This window comes from Chiloscyllium plagiosum, unplaced genomic scaffold, assembly GCF_037043375.1.
Source record: "Chiloscyllium plagiosum isolate Xiang-an unplaced genomic scaffold, Cpla_swu_hap1 HiC_scaffold_52, whole genome shotgun sequence".
NCBI classification, from domain to species: domain Eukaryota; kingdom Metazoa; phylum Chordata; class Chondrichthyes; order Orectolobiformes; family Hemiscylliidae; genus Chiloscyllium; species Chiloscyllium plagiosum.
In genome coordinates, this window is record NW_028270190.1 from 20,531,018 (window position 1) to 20,541,665 (window position 10,648).

The following is a 10,648-nucleotide window of genomic DNA, read 5'->3' on the forward strand; positions in this document are numbered from 1 at the left end:
TGGGCAGTGCGGGGATTGAACCCGCGACCTTGGCGTTATTAGCACCACGCTCTAACCAGCTGAGCTAACCGACCAACGCAGTCAAGTCGCGAAAGCAAATGCCTATATTCCCGGTGCTCACAACCGCGGCGGCTGTTCATTTTCTGCTTCATGTCGATCGCACGATCGTCTGAAATACTTCCTTTCGTTGCAAAGCTTTTCAACGAAAAAAAAGCATTTAGTTTTCCGAACGCGCCTACTCGACTTAACCATTTGCTCTGATATTCAAAATTAAGCACAATGTCCGGACGCATGCAATTTCAATCGCAATGCCACCAGCTCAGCTGCAGCTTGTCATGTTGACAAATATCGTCTGGAGAAACGTACCTTCAACGATCGCTCACTGTTCTACTGGATACTCACAGACTTTTGGAGTCAGGGTTATGTGCTGCTTATAAACTGCTACGAACCTTATGCCAAATGCATTTGAATTGTAATCGAACAGTGGGATTTTTTCTGCTCCCGAACGACGCAGTTGCTTTGGTGTCAGCAACAGCTCAGAAGCCAATTGCACGTTTTCCTCAATCACTCACGTTGCTCATGCAATCTTCGTTTGACAGCATATTTAGCAAGTTATCACCCCTTCCTGCAGCGTTCGTCAGTGACAGATCAGATGCGAAGATGATTGCTTCAGACAGCATGCTACATCCTACATTTGAAAATGGAACAGTTGCAAACGTTTCCAGGCTGAACACTCACTCACTATTTTGCCTGGCGCGTCAGAGGCTGGGAGCGGATCTTATGGAGGCTTTTCAATCATGAGGGGCATGTATCGGGTAAATAGATAAGTTTCTTTCGCTCAAGTGTGGCAGTGCAGAACTAGAGGGTATAAACCAGGTGTGGGAGGGCGAGAATTGGAAAGGCAGTGATGGGCATTGGCTGCGCGCAGAGGGTGGTGTGTTTGTGGAATAAGTTGCCAGACAAGCAGGTGATGGATGGTATAATTCCAATACTTTTAAGGAATCTTAACGTGTATTTGAATAGGAAGGGTTTGGAGAGACATGGGTCAAGTGCATGCAATCGCGGTTGGATCAATTGAAGATATCTGTTTGGAATGGACGAGTTCGGCCGAAGACTGTGCTTTCAGTGCTGTCCATATCTAATGAGCTCTATGATAGTGCAGCTGAAATGATAAAAAAGATAAATAAATTCAATGAAGAAAATTGTCTCAAGTTGTTGAATTCAAAAAACTTCAGGTAATGTTATTTCAATTATTTTATTTATCTTTTTTATTTGTGATTTTTTCATTGTTCTGTAACTCTTATTTCTTGATTGTCTCTCTTTCTCTCGCTCCCCACACCATCAATATCTTTTTCCTTTCCACTTCCCGCTTTGCTACCCTTCTCCCCTGTTTTCCATTTTGTCTCAGGTTCACCCACCCCCCACATATTTTCTCACATAGCACTGGCTACAACCTGCGTCATTCACGGCTCCTAATCTCCCTTAGATCTCTCCATGCACTCTCATTATCACCTTTGCATCTGGAGCTCTGACTCACCATCTCTCAGCCTGGTGTAAACAGCTCCCTAATTCTCCCCCTTTTTTATCTTAAACAAATGATCAGTTAGAATCGAAACGTCAGCTCTTTTCTCTCCTTGCAGATGGTGCCAGAACTGCTGAGACTTTCCAGCATTCTCTCTTTAGGTTTCCGATTCCAGCACCCGCAGTAATTTCATTTTATTAATGGCTCTATGATATTGCTGGTGTCATGATAACTCCAGCTTCGATGCATGAGAGGTGTGCAAGCGAATGAATTCCCTCTGGAAGTCGCGTGACAAGTATTAACAGAGATCAAGGAAAATAACATGAACGAATCTTTGATTTGAATTGAAGCCTGAACTCTGGTTCTGCTCCGAGACTGTGCCAGGTCTGCTTAATACTGCATATATTTCATGCTTTGCATTTGTTTGTGAAAACAATTGAGACTGATTGATTTGCTGCAGACAACATCCAGCAGTCATCATGGGTACGGCGATCAAGTCGTGCGTCTGTCCCTGTCAAATGTTTTATTGCGCAGGTGAGGCTTCCTGTTTCGTGGTTTGGTGGAGCACGTTGTTTGGAAAAATAGCAACGCAGCTGAGATCCGGCATGGGACCAGCGGGTTGATGTTCCATGACAGCGATGGTCGCTTTTCGAATGAATACACATCTCAACCGACCATGTGACAAATTCTTGCAGACGGTGAAAGTAAATGCCACGGCGAACACTGACACAGACCTGCTAACGACGGAAGCGCCTCACATGATCAGCGCGGGGATTGAACCCACGACCTTGGCGTTATTAGCACCACGCTCTAACCAGCTGAGCTAACCGACCAACGCAGTCAAGTCGCGAAAGCAAATGCCTATATTCCCGGTGCTCACAACCGCGGCGGCTGTTCATTTTCTGCTTCATGTCGATCGCACGATCGTCTGAAATACATCCTTTCGTTGCAAAGCTTTTCAACGAAAAAAAAGCATTTAGTTTTCCGAACGCGCCTACTCGACTTAACCATTTGCTCTGATATTCAAAATTAAGCACAATGTCCGGACGCATGCAATTTCAATCGCAATGCCACCAGCTCAGCTGCAGCTTGTCATGTTGACAAATATCGTCTGGAGAAACGTACCTTCAACGATCGCTCACTGTTCTACTGGATACTCACAGACTTCTGGAGTCAGGGTTATGTGCTGCTTATAAACTGCTACGAACCTTATGCCAAATGCATTTGAATTGTAATCGAACAGTGGGATTTTTTCTGCTCCCGAACGACGCAGTTGCTTTGGTGTCAGCAACAGCTCAGAAGCCAATTGCACGTTTTCCTCAATCACTTACGTTGCTCATGCAATCTTCGTTTGACAGCATATTTAGCAAGTTATCACGCCTTCCTGCAGCGTTCGTCAGTGACAGATCAGATGCTAAGATGATTGCTTCAGACAGCATGCTACATCCTACATTTGAAAATGGAACAGTTGCAAACGTTTCCAGGCTGAACACTCACTCACTATTTTGCCTGGCGCGTTAGAGGCTGGGAGCGGATCTTATGGAGGCTTTTCAATCATGAGGGGCATGTATCGGGTAAATAGATAAGTTTCTTTCGCTCAAGTGTGGCAGTGCAGAACTAGAGGGTATAAACCAGGTGTGGGAGGGCGAGAATTGGAAAGGCAGTGATGGGCAATGGCTGCGCGCAGAGGGTGGTGTGTTTGTGGAATAAGTTGCCAGACAAGCAGGTGATGGATGGTATAATTCCAATACTTTTAAGGAATCTTAACGTGTATTTGAATAGGAAGGGTTTGGAGAGACATGGGTCAAGTGCATGCAATCGCGGTTGGATCAATTGAAGATATCTGTTTGGAATGGACGAGTTCGGCCGAAGACTGTGCTTTCAGTGCTGTCCATATCTAATGAGCTCTATGATAGTGCAGCTGAAATGATAAAAAAGATAAATAAATTCAATGAAGAAAATTGTCTCAAGTTGTTGAATTCAAAAAACTTCAGGTAATGTTATTTCAATTATTTTATTTATCTTTTTTATTTGTGATTTTTTCATTGTTCTGTAACTCTTATTTCTTGATTGTCTCTCTTTCTCTCGCTCCCCACACCATCAATATCTTTTTCCTTTCCACTTCCTGCTTTGCTACCCTTCTCCCCTGTTTTCCATTTTGTCTCAGGTTCACCCACCCCCCACATATTTTGTCACATAGCACTGGCTACAACCTGCGTCATTCACGGCTCCTAATCTCCCTTAGATCTCTCCATGCACTCTCATTATCACCTTTGCATCTGGAGCCCTGACTCACCATCTCTCAGCCTGGTGTAAACAGCTCCCTAATTCTCCCCCTTTTTTATCTTTAACAAATGATCAGTTAGAATCGAAACGTCAGCTCTTTTCTCTCCTTGCAGATGGTGCCAGAACTGCTGAGACTTTCCAGCATTCTCTCTTTTGGTTTCCGATTCCAGCACCCGCAGTAATGTCATTTTATTAATGGCTCTATGATATTGCTGGTGTCATGATAACTCCAGCTTCGATGCATGAGAGGTGTGCAAGCGAATGAATTCCCTCTGGAAGTCGCGTGACAAGTATTAACAGAGATCAAGGAAAATAACATGAACGAATCTTTGATTTTAATTGAAGCCTGAACTCTGGTTCTGCTCCGAGACTGTGCCAGGTCTGCTTAATACTGCATATATTTCATGCTTTGCATTTGTTTGTGAAAACAATTGAGACTGATTGATTTGCTGCAGACAACATCCAGCAGTCATCATGGGTACGGCGATCAAGTCGTGCGTCTATCCCTGTCAAATGTTTTATTGCGCAGGTGAGGCTTCCTGTTTCGTGGTTTGGTGGAGCACGTTGTTTGGAAAAATAGCAACGCAGCTGAGATCCGGCATGGGACCAGCGGGTTGATGTTCCTTGACAGCGATGTTCGCCTTTCGAATGAATCCACATCTCAACCGACCATGTGACGAGTTCTTGCAGATGGTGAAAGGAAAAGCCACGGCGAAGACAGACATAGCCCTGTTAACGACGAACGCGCCTTAAAAGGTCAGTGCGGGGATTGAACCCACGCCCTTGGCTTTGGTAGCACCATGCTCTAACCAGCGGACCTAACCGACCAACGCAATCCAGCTGCCAAAGCAAATGCCCATATTCCCGGTGCTCACAACCACGGCGGCTGTTCATTTTCTGCTTCATGTCGATCGCACGATAGTCTGAAGTAGTTCCTTTCGTTGCTAAGCTTTTCAACGAAAAAAAAAGCATTTACTTTTCCGAACGCGCATACTCGAATTAACCATTTGCTCTGATATTCAAAATTAAGCACAATGTCCGGACGCATGCAATTTCAATCGCAATGCCACCAGCTCAGATGCAGCTTGTCATGTTGACAAATATCGTCTGGAGAAACGTACCTTCAACGATCGCTCACTGTTCTTCTGGATACTCACAGACTTTTGGAGTCAGGGTTATGTGCTGCTGATAAACTGCTACGAACCTTATGCCAAATGCATTTGATTTGTAATCGAGCAGTGGGATTCTTTCTGCTCCGGAATGACGCAGTTGCAACAGCTCAGAATCCAATTGCACGTTTTCCTCAATCACTCATGTTGCTTATGCAATCTTCGTTTGACAGCATATTTAGCAAGTTATCACGCCTTCCTGCCGCGTTCGTCAGTGACAGATCAGATGCTAAGATGATTGCTTCAGACAGCATGCTACATCCTCCATTTGAAAATGGGAAAGGTGGAAACGTTTACAGGCTGAACACTCACTCACTATTTTGCCTGGCGCGTCAGAGTCTGGGAGCTGATCTTATGGAGGCTTTTCAATCATGAGGGGCATGATTCCGGTAAATAGACAAGTTCCTTTCGCTCAGTTGGGGCAGTGCAGAACTAGAGGGGATAAATCTCGTGTGGGAGGGCGAGCATTGGAAAGGCAGCGATGGGCAATGGCTGCACGCAGAGGGTGGTTCGTTTCTGGAAAAAGTTGCCAGTCGAGCTCGTGATGGATGATAAAATTCCAATACTTTTAAGGAATCTTAACGTGTATTTTGAATAGGAAGGGTTTAGAGAGACATGGGTCAAATACATGCAATCGCGGCTGGATCATTTGAGGATATCTGTTGGAAGTGGACGACTTGGACCGAAGTCTGTGGTTTCCATGCTGTCTATATCTAATGGCTCTATGATATTGCTGCACAGGTTGCTACCAGGTGAGATGTTATTTTGGTAATTCCAGAACACTGCAGTTAAATTCAAGCCCTTCGGTCCTCGATGTTGTGCGAAACTGTCAAACTAATCTGATGCCCAATCTGCCCGGTTGTTTTCCATTTTAATGCATATGTCTGTCCAATGACCATTTAAGTGTCCTTAAAAAAATTGCCACTATTGCGGGCAGTCCATTCCACGACCCTACTATGCTCTGAGTAAATAAACTACCTATGACATCTATCCTATTTCTATCACGCCCCGAACTTAAAGCTATGTCCCTCATGCGAGCCACCAACATCCAACGAAAAAGGATCTCATTGTCCACCCTATCTAACCCTCTGATAATCTGATATGTTTCAATAAAGACTCCTCTCAACCTTCTCCTCTTGCATAACAACATCCTCAAGTCCCTCTGCCTTACCTCGTAAGACCGTCCATCCGTACCAGTAAACATCCCAGTAAATATCCTGTGAACCGTTTCCAAAGCATCCACATCCTTCTTATAATGTGGTGACCAGAACTGTGTTGAATACTCCAACACCAGTCGCACCAGAGATTTGTACAGCTGCAGCATGTCCTCATGGCTCCGAAACTCAATGCCTCTATTAACAAATATAAAACAACGTATATCTTTATGTCTTCTTAACAACCTTATCAACCTGGTTGACAACTTTCTGGGATCTATGTGCATGGACACCGACATCTCTCTGTCTATCTACACTACCAAGACACTTTCCACTAGCCGAGTCCTCTGCACTCCTGTTACTCCTTCCAAAGTGAATCACCTCACAGTTTTCCGCATTAAACTCCATTTTCCTCCTCTCAGCCCAGCTCTGCAGCTTATCTATGTCCTCCTCGAACCAACAATATCCTTTGACACGATTCACAACTCGACCGACCTTTGTGTCATCCACAAATTAACTAAACCATCCTTCTAGACACTCATCCCAGTCATACGTAAATATCACAAACACCCAGTGGCCCCAAATGAGATCCTTGTGGTGCAACACGAGTTACTGTACTCCAGGATGAACGTTTCCACTCAACCACAACCCTTAGTCTTCTTTCAGATAGCTAATTTCTGACCCAAACCGCTAAATCATCCTTAATCCCATGCCTTCATATTTTTTGCAATAGCCCACTGTGGGGAACTTTATCAAATGCCTTACTAAAATCCATGTTCATCACATCAACCGCTTTACGCTCATCCACTTGTTTCATCGCCTTCTCAAAAAACTTAATAAGTTTCGTGAGGCATGATGTACACTTTACAAAACCGTGTTGACCACCCCTACCTCACATATTCTCTTCTCAATCGTTATAAATCATATCTTACAACTCTTTTCAACACTTTACACACAACCGAAGTAATGCTCACTGGCCTATAATTGCTAGAGTTGTCTCAACTCCCCTTTTTGAACAATGGAGCAACATTTGCCCCCTCCAGCTTTCTGCCACTATTCCTGTAGACAATGACAAAATAATGATCAAAGCCAAGAGCTCAGCAATCTCGTTCCTGGATTCCCAGATAATTCTCGGATAAATCCCATCTGCCCCAGGGGTCTTATCTCTTTCACATGTTCCAAAATTGCTAACAACACCTCGTTGTGAACCTTAATCCAATCTAGGCTGGTAGCCCGTATCTCAATATTCTCCTCGATAACATTGTAATTTTCCATTATGAATGCTGACGAAAAATATTCACATAGTGCTTCAACTATCTCCTCTTACTCCACACACACTTCTACTATTATCCTTGATTAGACCTAATCTTACTCGAGTCATTCTTTTATTCCTGATATACCTTACGGGTTTTCCTTGATGCTATCCACCAATGAATTCCCATGTCCCCTCCTGGCTCTCCTGACCTCTCGCTTTCGGTCTTTCCTAGTTAACCTTCATTTCTCACGCACCCTAACTGAGGCATCACACCTCATCCTAACATAAGCCTTCTTCTTCCTCTTGACAAGAGATTCAACTTCTTTAGAAAAACATGGATCCTTCACTCGAAAACCTCCTTCCTGCCTGAAAGGTACATACCTATCAAGGACGCGCAGTGGCTGTTCCACGAATTTGCTTCGCATTTCAATTGTGCCATGCCCTACAGTTTCCTTCCACATCCTATGGATCCTAAATCTTGCCTAATCACATCATAATTGCATTTCCCCCAGCTGTATCTCATGCCCTGCGGTATATAAACATCCGTTTCCAGCGCTAAAGTAAACATAACCGAATTGTGGGGATTATCAACAAAGTGCTCACCAACCTTCAAATCTAACAACTGGCCGGGCTCATTCCGCAGTTCCAAATTCAATGTGTCCTCGACCCTTATTGGCCTGTTGACATATTGTGTCAGGAATGATGAAATACAAACAGACTCGAAACGCAACTTACACAGAAAAACTATGGAACCAGAAGAGATTGCAGTCGAAGCTCAGAATACAGAGGCACTGCAACCCCAAACGCTCATTGATACAGTTTCTCGAAATTAATTTTGACGTGGTTTTTTACTATTCGGCTCAGATCTGTGATCCAAACCAATGATTCTCTGTCAAACCTCTGTCGCTTGGGGACAAATGTCTTCTGGAAGGTAACGACAAAAATCCGTTGAAATAATGCGTTATAGATTCAAGTTAAAGCTCTACTATCTCTTCATTGAGGCTTCTTGCATCTTTTTCAAAACGTGGCAGCTGATTTTGGTGATCAGGTATCGCTTATAGAACATGGAACATTACAGCGCAGTACATGCCCTTTGACCCTTTCTGCACTTCTTCCATTTTTATTGATCTCAGCCCAAGTCACAGTTCTGAATTTCAGAGTAAGTCAAGACTGTTTTTGTTGAACTTTATCAATTCTGACCAGTTTGCCACACTTCCATGTTGTTGTATATTGGAAGCAGGTTTAAACTAATCAGACTGGGTTACATCAGACCTGTAGGGACATGCTGCAAGATCATTAGGTGGATAATAGGTTGTAAAATTTCAAGGGAAGGCAAGAGTCAAGATTAGAGTGGTGCTGGAAAAGTACACCAGATAAGGTAACATCGGAGGAGCGGGAAAATCGAACCTTTGGCAAGAGCCCTTCATCAGGAATGGTCAAGGCTGCTCATCAGATGCCGCCTGATCTGCTCTGTTTTTCCAGAATCACTCTAATCTTGACTCCAATATCCGGCAACTGCACTCCACATTTTCACCTAAGAGAAGGAAGGAGTTGCAGTACCTCTTATCTTTCCATCTAAATTGTATTTTATTGATTTCAAAACAGGGAAAGGATGGCCACTCAGTTGGCCAATGTGGAGTCTGTTCCCACCAATGCTAGCATTTTATCAGAAGTAGATGGATCCTGCATTGTGTGGGATACCACATCCCGAATGCTAGAGGCACGCCTGCCGACTCAGGATATCCCACCTTAAAAAGATCAAACAGCTAACAGCAGCGTATCCCAACTGCATACTGGAACAGACTCCTGTCTACGGTCGCGATCATTTCTGGAACTGGAAATCCAAACAAACGAGTAGAAAAGGCCTTGGGAGGCGGAGTGTACAAAATGTTGTCAGGGTTCGCTTGGCAGATTCTACTGAGGCCATTAATGATTCATTTAACATGCCCCCAGTTGGCGCACAGACCTTCACCGAGTGGGAGTGTTGTGAACAAAGCTTTTTCAGTTCTCTCAACCTAAAACTGAAGAGTGGCCATGCGAGAAAAAATATTCACGTTCAGTGCTGTGCACTTGAGACTTGTTGTGTGTATTTGTGTGAAAAAAATTTATAATTCCTCTCTATGTTGTCAATACTCAATTCATTTCATACAATGGTGATTTATTGTTTATTCATTTATGGGACTTGGCCGTCGCTGGCTGGCCAGAATTGATAGTCCATCCCTATTTGCCCTTGAGAAGTTTGTGGTGAGCTGTCTTCTTGAATTTCTGCAGTCCACTTACTATGGGTTGACCCATAATGCCAGGAGAGAGGGAATTTCAATGTTTTGATCCAACGATGTGAGGGAATGGCGATATATCTCTCATCGTAATGGTGAGTGGCTTGCAGGGGACTTGCAGGTGGTTGTGTTCCCAAGTACCTGCTCCCCTTGTTTTTTCTAGATGGAAGTGGTTGCGTGTATAGAAGGTGCAGTCTTGGAACCCTTGGTTAATTTCTGAAGTCCACCTTGCAGACAGTAATAACCATTGCTACTGAATGCTGGTGGTGGAGGGACTGAATGTTTGTGGATATGGTGCCAAACAGGCAGGCAGCTATGTGTCAAGCTTCTTCACGGTTGTCGGAGTTGCACCCATCCAGGTAAACAATTGAGGTTTAGTTAAGAAAAAGAAGGAAGCATATGTAATGTATAGACAGGATAGATCGAGTGAATCCTTAAAAGAGTATAAAGGCAGTAGGAGTATACTTAAGATGGAAATCAGGAGGGCAAAAGGGGGGACATGAGATAGCTTTCGCAGATAGAATCAAGGAGACTCAAAGGGTTTTTACAAATTCATTAAGGACAGAAGGGTAACGAGGGAAAGAATAGGGTCCCTCAAACATTAACGAGGCAGCTTTTGTGTGGTGCCGCTTAAAATGGTGGAGATGCCACACGAGTATTTTGCAATAGTATTTACTGTGGACAAGGATATGGAAGATATGGAATGTAGGGAAATAGATGGTGACACCTTGCAAAATGTCCATATTACAGAGGAGCAAGTGCTGGATGTATTGAAATGCATAAAGTTGTGGAGAATCCTGAGAGACAGGATGTGCATGTATTTCAAAAGGCAAGGACTTTTGAGGGATAATCAACGTGACTTGGTGCGTGGGAAATCATGTCTTACAAACTTGATTGTGTTTTTGAAGAAGTAAGAAAGAGGATTGTTGAGGACAGAGTGGTACATGTGATCTATATGGACTTCAGTAAGATATTTGACAAGATTT

The 10,648-nt window shown here is 43.8% G+C and overlaps 1 non-coding gene across 1 annotated transcript; it reads right to left on the reverse strand.

The window, feature by feature from the left end:
• On the reverse strand, positions 1–74 carry trnai-aau (transfer RNA isoleucine (anticodon AAU)). The gene has a single exon. It is a non-coding gene; the product is annotated as a tRNA-Ile (tRNA).
• Between the last annotated feature and the right edge of the window lie 10,574 nt (positions 75–10,648).